Genomic DNA, 21,148 nt, shown 5'->3' on the forward strand with positions numbered 1-21,148 from the left:
GTTCAATTCCGCAAAACTGGAAGACTTTCCGAACATACTGTAGAATAGGCCTTTTTTTAAAAGAAAAAAAATTGTAAAAAATAAAATTAGGAGCATTAGGGAAAATCATTGAATTATGAATAATTTACTGCCATTTTGTGAATATAAAGTAATGATGTAATCAATAAAAAATAACTGTAGTCAGATTCCGAATATAGTCCAATTACATGTATTACATTAAGGAATCTGATTACATAATCCAGATTACATATAATCAGTTACTACTGTATACCTATGACTGATATATTCATCATTCAATCACCCTCAATCCCAAACCTGTATGACTCTCTTTCTTCTGTGGGACATAAATATATTTTGAGGAATGTTTCAGTGTTTTTTGTCCATACAATAAAATTAAATAGGGTTAAGTGTTGTTTGGACTCCCACATTTTTCAAAATATCTTTTTTCTGCAGATCAAAGAAAGTCAAACAGGTGTGGAACATTGACTGTAGGGTTTGGAATGACAATGGCGAGTAAATGATTTTCATTTTTGGATGAACTATCCCTTTTAACAAGGACACAAAAGCAAGTTTTCCCATGCCGAACGATATCTTTGCTTGCTGGACACTAAATTTAAGTCTTAAGCGCAAAAAAAACCTAATTTATCAGTAAGAAAATAAAGTGACACAATTGTTAGTTTTATGTAGCATAATTCAGATTGGTACAAGATCAGGATCAGAAATGTCAGTTATTAGCAATGATTCGATTCAAACGGACTCTTCAGGAACTAGTCGGGATGTATTTTACAGTCCTTAAATTTGAAGCTGAAGGGATGTGATTGTTCTAGATTTATCCTCTGTTACAGCAGGGTACTGTAAGCCCACTGTTAGCGCTTGGGAGTCCCTGGTACAGCACGGAACATCTCTTGTTAAGGCCTTCGGGCTCTCTCACACGCACCAACACGGCAAAAAAATGTGCCAATGTGTGCTCGAGAATGCCACAGAACGGTTTCCTTCCCTCAGTGTCTCATTCCTAACTCCCAAGATGTTCTTCAAGAGCGGTAAGATTTGTTACTTGTTTACTGTTTCAGAAGACGCTTAGCCCAATGGCACTAATGGTTGAAAATTGTACCACAACCGTCAAGCTAAGACTGTCTCTTCTAAGGCTTTCTCTTCTATGTCTTTTATGTATGTTTACTCCTATTATAATATGGAAAACAGAAGTCAGGCATTATGGGTCTTAATAGTTGACGGGCCGTTTTAGGAGGTAGCGGTCACAGCAGAGTTTAGGCGAGGAAGTCACTGATGTAATACAAGGACAATAGCCTTTGGTTTGGGGCTACGCTTCTTCTTGTCAACTGGAGCCGTGAAAGGAGGTTTTGTGACTGAGACTTTCCAGGCTTTGGTGTGGGAACACTGATCTTCATCCGTTTAGCCACATCACAGGAACCACAGATGCTTAGATGGTGTCCAAAATCTAATTTTGTAAAGAAACAAGGTTAAAAGACAGATTTTTAAACATGTATTTGTGGTTGAGTTATTGTTTATATTGTGGGTTGAACTGGTTCATATAAAGTAGAGAGACTTAGTTGAAAAAGTCATGTTTGGTAGTCGTCTTCCAGTCTGAACTGAGCTTTAACTGAGGTTTAGATTCTTGTAATGGAACATCACAGAGAGTTGAGAATATGGCAGGGTAATGAGAAAGCTAACACATCCTGTCGTGCCAAGGCAACTTCCTGTTGATTTTGTTTCCATTTTGACTTAAGTCAAGAGTTGTTAGGCTTTATATAAATCTCTGCCAACTGTTTGGCCTGAAGAAGTTTTGTAATATTGATGTTGTTGACGTTATTAGTGATGAATTATTGATAGTTTTAAATTATATAAGAGAACGAAAACCTGACGTGACTTGTGTGGACATTCTGTGTAGCTTCACAATATTTCAGATAATGTTAATACCAATAAGAGCCAGCAGAGTGCAGTGTTTGCCAGGGATGGAAATTACTTATGGTTCGATTTTTAAACAGAGATGTTTTTATTTTGGTCTGATTTGGAGAATATTAAAAAGTTGCCTCATTTTTCCATCATAATAAAAATATTCTACTTTTTAACTGATTATAAAACTTACATGGTTTTTGGACATACCATAGTCTGGACATCTTTTTTAACATGTGAATACAATGGTATATACATATGATACCATTCTCTTTTATTATCTAACAATAGAGTGCTGTGGCAGTGCTATCAGATGGCAATACATGGTAATCTGACATATACCATGGTACAGAAATGAATGTGCCATGGTATTATAAGATACTGACAAGAATACAAAAACCATGTTACATGGCAAATGTCCATATAAATCCCCCATGGTAGTACTGGCGAGTTGATTTAAATATCAGATTGTTCAACTTCAGTTTTCTGAAGTGACAGACACACTGAATAAGTCTGCCTTTTATTAGTTGGCTAGTTTTTTCAAGTGCCATTACAGTAGTTTTTTGTTCCATTCAAAGCCCTTTGCTAAAGTACGCTTGTAAATGACAAAACCCATCTGCTCCTTTAGTACATTCTGTCCTTGCTCATGTACTTTTTTATTCTTACAGTAATTCGTAATGGCACTGAAACTCAGAATAACCAGATAAAAATATTCCATATATCACTTTAAGGTTCAATTACAGTATGTTACAAAATAGTCAAAGCATTACTGGAATTCATCCCTGAAGGACAACTGACTAAGACTATTTGCTTTAAATAAATGTCACATCCATTCAACATCCTGGGAAGCTCAGAACACATGATTAGATTTATCTAAATATTATATGACTTCGGAAATAGGAGCTTTGAGGCACAGCACATGCTCCAAATGTCGCTGGGGTTAAACCCAGTTTGTCTCCTAATCTCGGTTTCCTCATTAGGAGTTTGAGGTCACCATTCAGAACGTAACCAGAGTACTGTAGTCTGGGACCATGACCTAAATATCCTTCAATAGGCCTAAAACCAAACTGTTTCCGATAAAGGGCTCAGCTGAAAAAAATAACAAGCTAGATAGCTGGTTTGCACTGGTTTCTCAGCCGGTCTAGCTAGCTGAAATGTGTCCAAATCATTTAGCTGTAGTGCATTAAAAAATGTTTTTATATTATTATTGTCACGGGTGTGTGCAGGCGGAAGAAGGTGAGGAAGGCAGAGCGCTTCAATGCAAGAGTTTAATTCCAAAATATAATCCAAAAAGGTATAAACAGGCAGAACACACACTCTACATACAATTAACAGCTGACCAGGACAGATTGAACAGAGGAAACTAAATACACACAGATGAACTGAAAACAGGTGATACAAATGAAGGTAATTAACAAGACACAGGTGATACAAATGAACTAATGAGGGTAACCAGGGAAACAGGTGAGCTAATCAGAAAATAAGAAACGCAACACTGACAGTAACGTGACAATTATATTATATTGATGATTATTTTAATACAGTACAGTCAGTGTTGTTATTGTTAGGTAAAACTAAAACTTTATTTATTATTTAAAACTATTACAAACTGTTTTCACTGATTGAAATAAAGCAAAAAAAGAATATTATAAACTTAACTTGAACAAAAAAAATAAAAATAATGTAAAGTTAAAGTACTGAAATGCCTGAAACTAAAATTGAAATAACAAAAGCAAATAACAAATTGACTAAAACCTAAACTAAAATTAAAATAAGACTTTGAACATAAAAATAAAAGCTAATTCAATAATAGTATATAAAAAATACTAAAAGAACAAAGTACAGCAAAAAATAATACAATAAAAATAATATACTATATAAATAATATCGTTTATTTCACGGTGTACTTCAGGGCAGAACTCGAATCCAATGTCATTTGTCTTTGATTCCTGTCAAAATCCCGCTGAGAGCCGGGCAAAATGTACCATAGTGTTCTGCCAGCAATATTTTTAGACACTGTGCCAGCTCACGGGAAATACATTTCTGTATTTATCTTTATCCGGAGGGAAAGGAAATAACTGCAAACCAAAAAGCTACAACTCTTGTTAGAAATGTACATTCCTCCCCTGCCCAATAAAACGGTTCCAGGTTAGGATTTGCTTACGGGCGGATTCAAAGGGCTCTTCCACAACACATTCTGTCAAATTCATCAAAACCTCCACGGAATGCAAACTTTACTTTGGAGCGATGGCGTCGTCCATGTTGTAGCAGCTCCGTGTGTGCAGATGTTGTGTGTTTGCTCACGAAAGAGCATATTTGAGCACTGTAAACTACAGTTCACTTCTTGCTTCAAGTCCTGATGCATGAAGGACTGGAGCTTTGAGTTAAGTTTACGATGAGGGTTAGTCTACTCCACTGTGTTTTTGAGTCTGGCAACATGGCCTCGGGATGTTCAGGATTCCTCTCAGGTCTGCAAGGAATGTGGAACATTTGAGATGCCAATGCTAGTGACGCACACGACTGACGGCAAACATTTCCTTCCACCTGTCCTTTTCCCTTCAGGCTGGAGTCCTGTCCAGAAAAAAACACGTTGGATGGCATCGTTTTATTGTATCTTGTTCGGAGGACTCGGCGTTGAAATTTTTCTTGGATTAGGGAGTCAAATGACTTGTGTATTTCGTGTCCAACTGGCTGGATGGTGCCACATGGTGCCAAGAAATCATGGCAAATTGCGTCAAAACAAACAGAAAAATGGATCGAAATGAGTGATGTAAATAGCATCCACCCTGCCAAGTGAGTGACATCAGCTTTGCCAGAGTAAACCATTACGGCCCATGTTACCATGTCAGCAGACACTGTTTGTTGTTAAAAATCGCATGGTGGAAACTCAAAACACCGAGCGCTGCTGAGCTGTTGTCAAAATCAGCTTTTTTTCCACTTCCAGACAATATCGCTTTCAGACCCAGGACTCAACTGCCCTGGGTTCAGCTCCTACAAATACATTAACAAATACCACTTTTCCTTTTCCTGTTCTCCATCATGCAAGAACTGCCTCTATCTGGAGCTTCCACTAACTAACATTAGCCCAGACACAGCACCGCTGTGAAGAATATGCTTTAAAGAGACAGTCCACCCAAAAATGAAAATGCTGTCATCGTTTTATTTCATCCATGGAATACAATTCCATAATAAAAGTGGATTGGGACCAGAGGCTGTCAAACTCCAAAAAGGGCTATTATAAAAGTACTTCAGTTCACATTTATGCAGTGTATTCTTTGTCTTTTGACATGTAAATACAGTTAGACACAAACAGGGTCTTCTAATTCTATTCTATTCTATAGACCTTATTCATAGCAGCGCCATCTTTGGGTTGTACTGTTATTTTATGTGTTTTTGGATTGTTCTGCTGAGAAACACTCCAAAAACATCTTTCCAAGAAACTTCAGTAGACATAAAACTCCAGGCAACATGAGCTGTAGAAAATGATAAGTGATCTGGCAGTTTTATACAGCTTTTTCCAGCAGATGCCAATGAAAACAATCTATTCCTCACAGCCTCACTTTCATACCTGTCATGCTCTGAATAAGGTCTATTCTGTGCCTTTAATCATGTCCTGTGTCTTCTAGGCCTGTAAGGGTAGTAATATGGATCAGTGTAGGTCATTATAGGTAGTTCAACGGACAGACTAAGGGATCAGAGGTCAAGGGTCAAAGACCTGACTTACACTGAAGCCAGACAGAAGGAAGTTGTTCTGTCCCTCTCACATATATCAGTCACCTTTTATCAAGCACAAAAAGACATGAATACAGCCCTGTTCAGTGCATGTCATTTTCTTTGTGGCACGTCTGGTAGAAAATCCGTTTTAATCCGATTATACTCATACCATCATTTATACATTTTTTTTTTTTGCATCCATCAAATTCCGAATAAAAAGAAAATCCCATAAGATGAAGTACATTTCAATTTAAACGTTTTTAATTCCCTTACATCTATGTTTAGTGGACGCTTTTTATTCAGTTACAGTAGTATATTCAGTTTTTGCATTCCCTGACATTGCTAGCTCCACACTTTACTCTTTGAGCAACAGGAATGCACTTCATTTATGTTATATATACAATTTTTGTGGTTAAATTTATAGCAAAACATTTGGTATCAAAACTATTTTCACTCAGAATTTGCTTGTAGATTTCACAAACAATTACAAAGAAACACAAGGTAACACATTGAATTAAACGTGACATTTTTAAGTATAAAAACTGTAAAACATACTCCAATAGTAGGCCTACTTAATTACAACTAATATATAATATATATATATTAGAAGTTAGTCAATAAAAACAGGCCCTAAAGCTGCTTTGTGACCCCTGAGCTTTCTAAAGAGCCCTGTTCTAATAACACATATTCACATTTCCCAGATAGGCAAACTCTCTCACACTCACTCACAGATTCCCCCACAGCACAGCATTTATTGACTCTCAGCATACTGTTACTTTCGTCATGTAACGCCTCCGATCTCACGCAGGCTACTCCGTTTCCGTTTTGTGTTTTTTTTTCCCATCTGTCTCAACTCTGTCCAGACAGATTAACAGAAACACACGCGGGCTAGAAAGATCACAAATGCGTGTTTGAGGAAGTGAGGTGGCATAAAGCCTGAATTCGACAGGTGAGTGTGTGCGAACACTGTACGTCTCACTTACATCCTGGATTGCAAAAAAAAAGCTCAAACCCGTAGTTGCGAGCCGGGCCTATTGACAGACGCTTCGTTCATTCGCCCACAAAACGTTGTTTCTCCTCGCAAACCGGTTTGAGCCGACCCCACTGCTGGACATAGCTTCAGCATCAAAAGATATTTTTAATAAAGTGGTCAACAGCAGTTGCGCAAACATTCTAAAGTAGCTTACGAAAACAGCCGCTCGAACGGCCGTAGAGAGAGAAGCCTTCTTATGTCCGCTGGAATGTTCGTAAGGCCCCGTTTCACCACCCTCTCAGACACAGGGGCTCTTTGTAACCGTTCACTGACCACACAGTACACCGGATCGCTCTGGAATTCTGGGGTTGTTTGTCCTGCAGCATGCAGGACTTGTTTATTTTCTTTGACATTTTTCAATACAGTATGTGCTATAGGAGTTTGTCTAGCTGTCACAGTTAATCCTGTGAACCTTATGAAGTAAAATTAGAAATAGACTTTAGTGAGTTTCTGAAGTTAGTTGGGAAAATGTTTGCTTTTAATTTCAGAAGTTCAAGTTTAGCTTCAGTGAATATGGCGGCTTGCTTTTAACAGCTCTGAAGGTGAAATCTGTGTGGTAGGGACCAATTTCACATTTCAGAGCTCTCACAGATGTTGTGTGGTATTATTACTTTACAATTCTCTGAAACAATGACGCAGTGAGAGAGCAAAAAATAATACTAGTCAAAAAGTAGGTTCTCAGAATTTGAAACTGTGTTTTCTAACCTTTAATGCCCTCATATTTTGAATAAAATCTCCTTTAAATCTTGGACACGAGAAAATGATTAGAGGGCCCCTAATGCAGGTCATTCACTGATGGATAGACTCTGGATGCTGGAGAGAAATCAAGAGTTATCCAAGGTGAACATATCATTTATACACACATACATATGATCTTGGCGTAAAAAAATTAGCATAAAAAACGCATAATTCCTAAGAAAAGTGTGGTTTTCTGAATATCTAGCATTCATCTCTCACCCTTTCACTATTAAACACATTTAGCTAATCTGTGGGTGTTTCTGGCATGCTGCTTAATGATTATTAAGCCTGTATTTCTGAAAATCCATAAAAAATCAATGGCAAGTATGAGTGCAAAAGCAAAAAAATGTGTGTGTGTGTTTGTCCTGGTAAACCCATAGTGTATGTTATAGGGACGAAATGTAATATGCTTGTCCTTTTGTGCAATATCTGAAATCCTTATCCTTGTGGGGATATTTTTTGATCCCCATGAGGAAAACAGCTTATAAATCATACTAAGTGATGTTTTTTGAAAATGTAAAAATGCAGAAAGTTTTCTGTGATGGGTATGTTTAGGGTTAGGGAATAGAATATATAGTTTGTACAGTGTAAAAATCATTATGTCTATGTGTGCATGTGTGTACCTACTTGTCGTGTGTACGACAAATTTGTACCCAGAAGTGACCAAAACCTGACAAAATCTCCAAAAGCATCCATTTGGGGACGTCCTCATTTGTAAAACTGGTATAAAAATACCATGTTATGTGTGCGTGTGTGTGTGTGTGTATTCTGGAATGTTATTCTGGAATGTTAAATCTTTCCTAATCCTCATTACTTATAGAGTATGACTTCCTAGTTTATTAATTCACATGTAAGATGTATTGCTTCTCTGCGCCTTTGAAATAAACCCAGTCATCTGGCGATGGAACTGTTGCTATTCAAGGTGTCTGGAGCAATGAATAGCTATTGAATGATATCTAAACAGAGTTGCTCTGATGCAAGGCCTGTTTTAAACTTCACCCATGATATATGCCTTCACGTCACATACCTCTCTTCCTCAGTTCATCTTTGGCAGCCTAAACAATTACAATGACTTCACCCCCTCTCGAGTTCTGCCGCAATAATAGCAGGGTGTGTGTGTGTGTGTCTGTGCGTTCTGGAAGCAGCCTTTTTGCTTTATTCGAACTGCATTAAGTAGGGCTAATACTTGGAACGGACACTAACCGATCTATGATTAAAGAATGCAGGGCTTTTTGTTGTCATTGCTGGTACTGTGTGTGCTGCGAAGAATTATCCCATTTCCCAAGCTTTCCGTTCAGCACCGCGCCAAAGACGTTTGAAACAGCACGTATACACTAATCAGGGGAGAGCCTCGGCTGGGTTTCATTTCACATAGAGAATGATCAATTAAGCCCCTTGATTTATGAAGAAAAACTTCACAAAAATGTCTAAGCTACTTGTTTTTCATCCGGCTATGTAATGTTCTCCCATCTGTTTTAGTCAGGTAAACTCGGGGTCAAGAGGTCGCACAAAAATGAGTTCACGCTTATCTTTGGAAATGAAAGTGAGGGAGAAAACATGTTTTTAAGAGATTAATATGGTTCATAAAAGATTGTTTTTCTCTTTATCAGAGAGAGCAGAGGTACAGTGTCCATACAGGGAGGCCGTAAATCACACTCCCATAGTCGGAATGTCCGCTTTCAGGGCAAACAGCACCCGCTGTAGCGTAAACAGTCCTGCCATTTACTGAGAGGATTTTTACCCTATTCTGCCAAAATGCCACAAAAAAAAAGGAATTTATCATGTCAAAAACATCCTCCAGCGCTATCAGACTGGGGGAGAGGTTATGCAACATTTTCCTCCCTGTGCATTTCCTAAAACACATATCATCTTATTTTCAGTTCTACTTTTTAATATACTTTTTAATCAAAATATTGTTACATATGTATACTTCCCTACTATATAGAGGCAAAAACCAGTGTGTGGAAAAAGCAGGGTTATTATAGTGAACTAAAACTACAGTTTCATTTTATTTCAGCTAGAAGCAACATTTGTCATCTTAATTTAGTTTAACTTGATGTACTAAAGTAACAAAATCAAATGTAAATACAATTAAAATGAAGAACCACTCAACAAAATTAGTACATCTTTAACTAAGATACTAAATAAAACATAGAAAACGCATTCAAAATATAAAAAAAACAGCAAAAGTATCTCAATATGTAATAGTTATAATATGAATCTGAATTCACATTATTCATAAAACAGTGGGCCTAAAGTACCCAGATGACCTTCTACTTCCAGTGAGATTCTGAAGTGTGACACCATGAGGCCATGGGAGGAGTTGAATGACAGTGAACATAACTAACGCTAAAGGTCACATGACAACATGGCGGATGTAGTATATCCGGATCAGATTCAAATTATAGAGAACATACTTTTTAATTTGGTCCAAAAGAATATTTATTCCTGGTGTGAATGCAACTTATATGCGATTTGTCTCGCATTTGGTGTGAACAGGCCTTTACATGCTAGACCAGTGGTTCTCAAACCTGTCCTGGCGTACCCCCAACACTGCACGTTTTCTTTGTCGCCCTAATCAAACACACCTGATTCAACTCATCAGCTCATTATAACATGGGTGAATGAGCTGATGAGTTGAATCAGGTGTGTTTTATTAGGGAGACAAAGAAAACGTGCAGTGTTGGGGGTACGCCAGGACAGGTTTGAGAACCACTGTGCTAGACTAACAACAAGTCTACTGAGGTTTTTCAAAACCTGTGTGAAATGACTGACATGAATACGGAAGTTATTTGACCTGGCAGCAACAACTCTGTCCTTGTCTGTAAGTTGTTTGTCAGACTTAGCCAGGCCTTGGAGTTTTTTAATGGTTAGCTGAGCGATTTGGCACTAAACTATAAACTTAAGCATCTTGGATTTGTTTTGAAGTGGATTTTGAAAAATGTTCACAGCATGTCTGAAACTGGAGAAAACAGAGATTCTGTAACATGGCTGAATGAGGTGAGAGCTCAAGGAGATCCCCGATGAAAGTTGTGTGTTTCAGTAACGTGCTGTGGTTTACGATCTCAGGGATCAGACTATAGGCTGGGCGAATGAGTGAACTAACGCCATAACTGTTTTTATACTTCCCAGGGCTCCAGTTATTAAACTCGAAACGAATGAGACCCAGACCTGACTTCTAGCCGCCTTTTTATCTTGATCCCCTGGCACTGAGATATAAATCTGAAATGCACAAGCCTCAGAGGACGCAGAGAGGGTATTTCCCAAGTTTTCTGCTGACCTCTACGCCAGGTGTGCACCTTTGAAACAATGACTTCAACATGGAGGTAGAGACAGTCACACACAAAGTAGCAGTGGAAAAACTAAATATTCAGGTCTGCAGCTTTACAGAAGATTACGGGTGAGCCACAGAGATTACGGCTGGTGGGTTTGGACTCTGGGACGGTACACACCTTATGATGCACATATGATTCAAATATGCATACTTCCTTACTATATAGTAGGTGAAAAACAGTTAATAAAAAGTATGTCCGAATTAAAAGTACTCATAAAACGGTAAGAAAAAAGTTCTATATATATACTCACTACTTATATACTCACATACTTATAGACTATATAGCAAGTGTCAAACCAAAGACAACCATCACAATACAATAACATCATCACATTACAACGGCAAGGGACATAAGTTCAGAGTGCTATCTGGTCACCCTCTGAATCTGACCTACTTGAGCTCACAAAAATACTTGTGTCATTGCATCATGAGAATCTAAATGTGTTTAAAGTGAGCTGAACGCCTGGCGTGAACTCTTGACACAGAGCAGAATAACCGTGACGCAACCCACACAAACCGTGTCTTTGTAATGGCCGCGTTGCTAATAACAGCACAGCGGAAATGTATCGGTACACAGACAGTTCAAGAGGACCCAACATCTGCACTGCGGACTGCCCGTGTCCTTGCATTTGCAAGTGTGTGAGCGAGGCGACTACTTTGGTGGTTATTTCCGCCACCCACCGCCGTCGTGTGTGGCTGAAGAGGCCTCAAGACCTCCAGCATGTTCTTGGAACTGTTGCTTAGCAACTTGTGAAATGCTTAGAGGAAATTAGTTACTAAACGTGCAGTACGGTGGTAAAAACAACAGTGGTTCGGCCTACTTTTATATAAAGTGACTGTAATCTGTCTGACATTTCTCTTGTTGGCATCACTATTGATAAACCATAGACAGACGCACATTCTCACACACACATCATGTAGCCTTCCTGCTCACTTTCGATCTTTCCTCTGCGTCATCATACCACACACAGGTTTACATTCGTACTAAAACACATACTGCTACTAGGCTAGGTGACCAACCGACGCAATCGCACATACGCAAAACGCATTAGTACTTCCGCAAGCAATGTTAGGACGTATGATTTTTACCCAATGTGGTTTCAAGGTAAAACCAAAGCAACATTTCCCTGTTATTATTCAGTAAGCCATGTGTAAAATCGCGACCTAGATATATTAATCATTATATGGTGATTTTGCTGCAGGCTACTGAAACAGGAGCAGACAGAAGCAGACATCTGTTGTGCATCTCCTGTGTGGGCCCGATGGTTTCGGGTCAGGTTAGTGATGTAACGGATGTGAGCAAGAACTGTTCATTCATAGACAGCTGATGCCTCTGGGTCTTGGGACTCTAAAAATAGCTGTTTAGATTCAGCTGACTGACTGAGGAATCTCTTCTTTATTTTTATTAGTCTGTTTCGACCTCCCCTGCCGAGTTCACTCTCTTGTCTTCCGTTCTTGCTCTCATCTGTTTTAAAGACTATGGATGTCCACCTGAAGATAAAACACTGCTGTGCATTCATAAAAAAAATAAAAAAATAAAGAATTGTGCATTTCTGTCTTTAAAAAAGGGTGATGTTTCGCTGAGGTAGCAAACAGGGTGCAGAATTACAATTTGAATTTGAATGTACTGTAAGGACAGATTTACAGTTACTGTTTACAGATCACAGAGGTAGTCTAAAAGTTTCTTCGGTGATCTTTAACCTGTGTTGAAGGTGAGAAAGTGTTGAGTGAATGGTGTGGAGGTGCTCAGTGAGGGGTGTGTGAGGAGTGCTGGGTCGTTAAAGCAGTCTAGCCATACGGCACACAGCTCTAAGCTTCCCATAAGGCAGGAAATTCCTCCTATGGGCCGTTCCACACCTGCACAAACATATCGTGCCGTAGCACGAGCGAAACTCTACTACTGACACCCAAACAGGTCATGCAAACCACACAGACTAGATCTAAGATATGCCTGCACATTTTTCTCATGTAAACACACAATCATTTTTAGGGTCGGAAGAGAATTAACTTTTGCCTTTACTGTAAAAGTAAATGCTATAGTCTATGTTATTTGCAGTGGTTCACTGTGAAAATTAAAGGGTTACCCCAAAATCTAAATTCTGTCATCAATTACTCATGTCGTTCCAAACCCGTAAGACTTTTTGTTCAATTTCGGAACACAAATGAAGATATTTTTAATGAAATTGACACATTTCTGTTTCTCCATTGACATTCTACGCAACTACCACTTTGACGATTCGTAAAACTAATTCATATGAATTAAGAGGTTTAGTACAAATTTTCTAAAGACACAGTCACTTTATATGATGAACAGATTGAATTTAGGCTTTTATTCACATAAACATTCATCAACAAACACATCAGTTGTGGGAAATGGAAGTTCAAGCATGCTCCCTTGACATGCGAGAACCAATGAGGTTCATTCTCCTGTGTTACGCACGTTTGAGCCTCAACAAGAACCAATGAGGTTTGTTCTCGCATGTCAAAGCATGTTCGGTTGAGCTTCTGTTTATGTTCGCTTATATCAATGTTTATGTGTGATTAAAAGCTTAAATTCAATCTGTTCATCATATAAAGCAATCAAGTCTCATCAGAAAATTTTGACTTAACAGCTCAATTCATATGGATTAGTTTCACAATCTCTTTATGAACTTTTTGAAGTGGTAGTTGTGTGGACTGTTAATTACATGTACTTAAGTTATGGAGTTAGGGTTTGGTTTAGGGTTAGTTACTTGTAATTATGCATAATTTACTGTTATTACTAGTAAGTATGTAGTAATGTGTAACTACATCACCTTAAAATAAAGTGTTAAAACAACCATTAAAAAAGAACCATAAAACTACTATTATAACAGTGGTTAATATGACCAAAGTGAACAGTTGGATCAACTTAAAAAAATTACTTCAATTGGTAACACCTAAAGAAATTAAGTTTTCTCAACTTTTATCGTGAAAAACGTGATAATTTAAGTTGAGAAAACTTAATTTCTTTAGGTGTTACCAATTGAAGTAATTTTTTTAAGTTGATCCAACTGTTCCCTTTTTACAGTGTACACTGTATTTCAGGTCTCATGAAATCTAGCTCTCCTTGGTGAGTTCATATGAGAAATAGTGATATCTGATTCCGGAACAGATTTCTAAAGACTTCTAAACATCTTTTCAATTAATCAGTTGATTCAGTTCACAAAACCAGTCTGAATGATTCATACACATATTGGATTGGACTCACTGACTGAATCTGGTCTGTTTCTCACATAAAGTATCGTTGGACTTCAGAAGTGTAACAGTGTACAAGTAGTATGGACTACTTTTACGATACTTTTACGTGCTTTCATGTCCTTTGTAAATCTTGAAAGCTCCAGTCCACATTCATTGTATTTGCACATAAAAGAGCGATATTCTTCAAAATATCTTCTTTTGTGTTCAACAGGAAAAAGAAAGTCATACAAAATGATGACAACATTTTAATTTCTGGGTGAACTATCCCTTTAACTTCATCTGCTACAGTATTCAAGTAATATAGCTGCCCATGTGTGCTAAAGTCCTTCTGTTAGCATGTGCAATTAAAGAAATGACATACATAGGAAAAAAGGTACAGTACCTGTGCAAATTAGAAGCAACTGGCAGAGCGCCGTGCCAAAGGCTCTTTCTTTAGCTTTTTATTTAAACTTGACTCAATCAAGCTATGACATTATTGTCTTTACATCATGTCAAATGTTAAAACGAATTTGTTGGCTGGTGAAATTAAAAGGCTATAACACACCAAGATCCTGCAAAATGTGTTTTCAAATATTGAAACATAAACACTGCTTGCTATTTTCCTTTACATAATAGGCCTTGCCTCCGTCTCCATCTCCCTTCTATATCTTTTTTTTTGCTGTTATTTTTTTTCCCAGTAGGCCCTGCTGTGAGTTATTAAGGCACTTGGGTCTGTCTGGTTTTATTTCCAGAGTCTCGTTTTTCTTCAGGAACAGCAGCTGGAAACAGTGCCGCCTGACACGCTGCCAGCTCCCACCGAACGGTTCCTCTGCTTCCCTCTGACAGGAGTGAAGACCATGGCCCAGTGCTTTCTCAGAATAAGAGACCCTGAGGTACCAGATATGAAAAGGACGGAAAGGATATAGGGATTCCAGACGTGTCTTAAAAAATCAGGAGATGCTACAGTATGGAACTAAGCCGAGGTGGATCGCCATTGCAACAAAATGTAAATTGTGCAGCATCGAGTCCTAACTCCTGCAATAGTGAGTGATCTACATGCTGGCTTAAGAAACAAGTACTGCTTCATAATTAAGTAATGTAGGATACAATGTAAGTTAAAAAGTTCTAAAGAGCATGATTTGCATCATGAAAGAAGAGCATGAAATCCGGCTTAAGTCTTTTATTGCTCTTCCTTCTCACTCTCTTTCTGTCGTTCTTTCTCTTTCTGAGTCTGGCCTGTGGATAGAGGGCTGTATGAGTGTGTGAGTTTATGGTGAGAGAAGTCAACAGGGAGCTGTGAGAATGAGTGTGTAGAGCAAACACACATGCAGTGTACTAGCATCACTTCAGACGTCATCAGGACCAAACATGAGAAAGAGTCAAACCCATCTCACCAAAATGTCAAAACTAAATATTCTGATAAAGATGTTGAATTAGGAATTGGAGACCTACAGGTACAGATGTGTGCATTTGTACTGTAAAGCTCATAGAGAAAGTTAGTGTAAATTGATTTATACATCAGTGTTATTTTGTTTTGTCATATATAATTTATTTTACAGTCCTGCTTCGCATGAACATACTATGTAATTATTGTAGTAAAGTGCACATACTGTAAAATAAAGTGCAACCATTATTGTGGTGTTATTTGTATATAGGATTTATTCTTTTATTTTTGTATTTTCGGTTATTTTACTTTATTTCAGTTAACAAAAACAAGTTAACAGTAACCACTGATTGACTTCTAAAACCGCTTTTTGTAATGTCTATTCAAAGTTTTACTATGAATTATCTTCATCTTCAAAAATTACTGATGTATTGATGCAATTAATTGTGATTAATTAAACAGAATTTTGTGCATATACATTATTGTGCAGACAACTAATTTACAGCACTGATCAATTTTACTTCACCTTACACTTAGGCGTTTGTCTCAAAGATTCTGATCATCCTTGATGATATATCCAGCAATCACATGGGAACGTCACTCTCAAACGGACCTATAGGATCAAGGGAAAACATAGCATCTTATTTTCCATCCTTTAAAAAAATAGCCTAGAGGTTTTATCAACTTTCCAGAATGTTCGAAAGCAACAGGTGTTGGAATGCCTGTACACAGGGGAATTCTGGGGCTGGGGCCAGTGAATAGGCCCTCAGTGTGGATACTAACCAATCGGGAGCAACAGGATCCCGTACATCATTGTACAATCGCATAGTCAAGTCAATGCCCAGCAACACACAGTCAACCATGTGTAAATCCTTCATCTGTACACACTGCCAATCTTATGTTACAAACAAATGAACATGTGAACTAAATGTCTCGCTTACAAAGACAATTACTCTAACAGAACAAGGAGCAAAGCAATGAACCAATGATCTGATATTAAACTGCAGGTCAATAACTGATATATTTCTCATTTTCTACCTGTTTTTTAACACATAATGATTTTTTCATTATGATTCTCCAGTAATGACAAATCTGCTGAACAAGCAGCCACCAGCTATCAAGAACAGGACAAACTGTGCCCTGGCCTAAACCTTCAAATCCAACCCTAAACCTTCACGTAATTTTGAGCTTTTCCAGAGTATAAATCTCAGGCTTTTAGTAGCATTACACATATAGGCACGCAAGCACACAGACATTTTGATCGAACCATGGGAGATTCTAATTAGAAACAGACCTGCTTTTCACAAGCTCTCAGTACACGCACATTTTACGTAACTCTCACCTAAGTGCCATAGGTCAAAAACTCTAGGGGCCCTGAGACGAAAAAAAACATGTTGGTTTTATAAATTGTTTTAAATCATACTACAGCTTTAGAGCTCAGCAGGACATCCACTTTCACATTGCTTTCTCTCCGAGACCTTCACTGGAGATTCCGTCCACAGTCTCAGTGAGAAAAAGAGGAGCTACAATGATAGATTTTGTTGAGACTGTTGGGGAAACTCAGGGGGGTGATGAGTGCAGACCATTGGCTTTCCCATGTCGTGGGTTTAGTGAAGGTTCAAGCACATGGTTTAGAATGAGTCATGCCCAGACAGACAGTGCTGCTCTCAGGGGCTCCTTCACTGACACAGACAATATGACTCTGGGTCCAAATGGGTGTCTGCCAGACACATCAGCCAGATAGGGCCAGATTCCAAACAGGCCATGTAATCCACCCCATTTATATAATCCTTTCCTTTGTCCCTGGATTTTGCTGGAAAAGAAACACAAGTAATCATACCCAAGCTGTATAAATGACAGATTCGCTTATGACTCAGTAGACAATAAATAAATAAATAAAAAAAAAGCTTATTTTCATTTAATTATTATTACTAATGATGATGATTTATAAAAATGAAATTTTTTTTTTGACTGACCCCTTAAACATAACCATACCACTAAATCTGCCCTTAACCTTACTCATATCCCACCTAAATCAGCAAAGGTGTTTTGCAATGAACATAATGAGTACATAAGTACAGTCATGTAGCCTACCTATGTTTTGATGCAAGTACATAGTAGTTAAGGACACCTAATAAAAAAGTTTTTTGGTAACACTTTAGTTTCGGGTCCAAGTCTCACTATTAACTAGTTGCTTATTAGCATGCATATTACTAAGATATTGGCTGTTTATTAGAACTTATTAAGCACATATTAATGCCTTATTCTGCATGACCATATTCTACATTGCTAATCCTATCCAATTCCTACCCAATACCTAAACTAAACAATGACCTTACTAACTATAAATAAATCGTAATTAGGAGTTTATTGAGGCATAAGTAGTAGTTTATAGTTAATTAATAGTGAGAATTAGACCCTAATCTAAAGTGTGACCGCTTTTTTACATCAAATAGTTCTTTATCAAATAGGCATGACTCTTCTGTGGGCTTTTAACAAACATTTACGAGACAGAATCGATGAGTTTTGTTTAGGTCAAAACCCACAGCAATATGAGTGTCAGTGGAATTTATCAGCTTTGTTTGACTGTGAGCGGGAAACACACCTGTGACCAAACATGACTGCCCTCCAAAACCCCGGGTCAAATGCAATGTGTTCAAGATGTCTCTCTACTTCCTCATCTCACTGAATGTGATGACACTTCATCACTCATTAGGTGGAAAGTTTGACTCCCTTGAGGCACAATATATTTAAAACTTTTCTGTTCCAGGAAGAAGAAGTAAAAAAAAAATCACAAAGAGCAGTGGGAAAATGCTTCGGTCTAAATCATAATAATCCTATTATCACTTACTCTTCTTAAAATCATCTTAACTGCTATATAAGAAACTTTTCTGTTTTCTATTCAAATAGTCATGTTTTCAGGGGTTGCTTGTAGTAAAATCCAGAGGAAGATGTGTGACGCAGAATGAACGATGATAATAGGCTTTTAAAGGGATACTCCACTTTTTGTGGAAATAGGCTCATTTTACAACTCCCCCAGAGTTAAAGAGTTTTACCATTTTTGAATCCATTCAGCCGATCTCCGGGTCTGGCAGAACCACTTTTAGCATAGCTTAGCATAAATCATTGAATCGGACATGACCATTAGCATCTCTCTCAAAAAAATGACCAAAGAGTTTTGATATTTTTCCTATTTAAAACTTGACTCTTCTGTAGTTACATCGTGTACTAAGACCGACGGAAAATGTAAAGTTGCGATTTTCTAGGCTGATATGGCTAGGAACTATACTCTCATTCCTGCGTAATAATCAAGATTATGTTTCCACTTGAGCCTGGTATGGCATGGCGATTACAAACAGTTCTCGGCACGGTTGGCTAATTGTGCTGAACCGTGCTGGTAGAATGCACATAGTGACGTCGCCACTCAGGACTGGTCTCTTGCCTGTTCCATGGTAGCCATTTTCTCTCAAGCCGGCTAAGCACGTTATTTGAGCGACGTAAACACAAATAGACAAATTAATACTAAAATTTCAAGAAATATCGTATCATCCTCCATAACGCAGTCTCTATTTATATCTCATTACATCATAACGCCTGACGCATGTGTATTACATTCCAAAGAGTTCTGTTATCAGCCCCAGTGGAAAATGAAACCATATCCATATTAGCTGGGCCGGATCGGCACAGAATGGAGCGGTTAAAGGGATAGTTCACCCAAAAATGAAAATTCTGTCATCATTTACTCACCCTCAAGTTGTTCCAAACCTGTATGAGTTTCTTTGTTCAGCTGAACACAAAGGAAGATATTTGGAAGAATGTTTGTAATCAACAGATCTCGGTCCCCATTGACTTCCATAGTAGGAAAAAAATATACTATGGTAGTCAATGGGGACCGAGATCTGTTTGATTACAAACATTCTTCCAAATATCTTCCTTTGTGTTCAGCAGAACAAAGAAACTCATACAGGTTTGGAACAACTTGAGGGTGAGTAAATGATGACAGAATTTTCATTTTTGGGTGAACTATCCCTTTAAGCAACGAGAACGGTTCATGACAACTAATGAAGAACTAGAACACAGTCAAATGGCAATGAAAACCAAGACTAGAAACAATGACACTAAACATGACCGTGACACATGTATTGTCCACATCTATTTTAGAGTCAAAAATACATCCTCCAGAACTAAATGAAGACATAAAACCTATAATTTATGGCACACATTTAGAGCTGATGGGGGAGTTCATTCTAGAATTAGCATCTATAATTATCTAATTACTCAATTATAGAGCCCTATATGGTGACATCTCACACTTCACTTAATTTGATAGCCAACAAACACAAGTACAAATCCCAAAGTTCATAGTAGAACAAGAGCTTATCATGTGACCAACTTAGCCCAAACCACACAGTAAATGTAAATTTAAGAGGTGCAGTCACAATTACTGTTTGTCTGGCAAATTTTACAAGTGCAAAAATTGCCTGGGAATTTTGTATGAGGTCTAAACATTTCTCCACTAAGATTGTTTTTTGAGTTAGCGAATTCGCAGCGCTGGCCTATAGAGACCTGCCTGGTTTGAAAATGACTTCTGTGTGAGCTGTGCTTAATGCATTGCTACATACTGACAGCAGATTTACCTTTTTTGCCTTTGAAATTGACCGCACCTAAATTGTTTTGATCCCAGATTCTTTCATAACTCATCTTTCCTGTTTTGACTTTAGAAGTTTGAGGGTAAGAATGAGCTGGAGTTGATCAGATGTTGCCAGGAAGATCTGAGAGGTGATGGAATGAGGGGCATTTCAAACAAAAATATTAAAAAGACTATGAAAAAACTTTTCCCAGCATACTTGGACAAATGACTCAGAAAACTCAAGGTTCAGGGCCGATCTCTGGGTGTTTGTTATTTTGCTGAACACGTGCTATGCAGTACTGTTTTTTAAAACGCTCATGATCAGTCAAGGCTGAGAGACCACACTACATTAAGACTTTCACCCGGTTACACCCTTAAGACACACAATTGAGCCTGTCTTCTCTTTCTACAGGACTGGAATTTGGGCCTATCACATCTCGTCTGATTCAGCAGCAGTGAGGTGGAGCTCAGATTAGACTTCAGCAGGCCAAATGTGCAGCATCAGCTAATAAAGTTCCTCATCTGAACCAGCATCTGCATCAGATTTGGGTCAGCTGCATGCGTAGACTAAACAGGTGTCGGTTTTTCTTGCTCTGGTGATTTTCAGTCTGAGAAAGATTCGGGAGGTGTCCAGGGTTCCTCTGAGTGTGGGAGTACAACGTTTCGGATGTACGCTGACATCAATTTTAGAGCATGTTGTCATCGTTTAAAACCATTAATGGTGTAATATAACTGAGATTTATTGATGTATTGTCATAATTATGCATGATGTAAACAGAAAGCCATTGCAATCGCATGATGTCACTAAGACGAGGGTTCTGTGTACTGCAGATGTCATGTGTAATTCATCATGTGTGCTTTTTCTCACAATGTACAGTACATTTTAATGTTTTACAAGGTCTAGTTCTTCCATTACTGAATAAACATGATAATGCTTTATGAACAACGACATCAAGGGTTGTTTACACAGCCACTCTCATTAACTGCGTTATATCCTCTATAAGTGTCAGTATCTTTACAACACAGTTACACTTCCTAATAAAAGGCAACGCTTCAATAACAGAGTGTAGCTGTCTGATATGGGCACACACATCCTTTAAGCCAAAAAGAGCACTGATCAGAATCTGAATTCTTCTATTTTTTTGTTCTGAAACAGATATCATTTGAAAAACAAACTTATATTTTATACAATATTCCAAATATACT

General features: G+C 38.0%; 1 long non-coding RNA gene across 1 annotated transcript; it reads left to right on the forward strand.

The window, feature by feature from the left end:
- Positions 1-862: 862 nt before the first annotated feature.
- Positions 863-20,890, forward strand: LOC311304921. The gene is made up of 3 exons (XR_014629962.1): positions 863-1,040; positions 14,681-14,971; positions 20,355-20,890. It is a non-coding gene; the product is annotated as an uncharacterized lncRNA (long non-coding RNA).
- Positions 20,891-21,148: the final 258 nt, after the last annotated feature.

The sequence above is a fragment of the Rutilus rutilus genome (assembly GCF_951802725.1).
Source record: "Rutilus rutilus genome assembly, chromosome: 15".
Classification (NCBI taxonomy): domain Eukaryota; kingdom Metazoa; phylum Chordata; class Actinopteri; order Cypriniformes; family Leuciscidae; genus Rutilus; species Rutilus rutilus.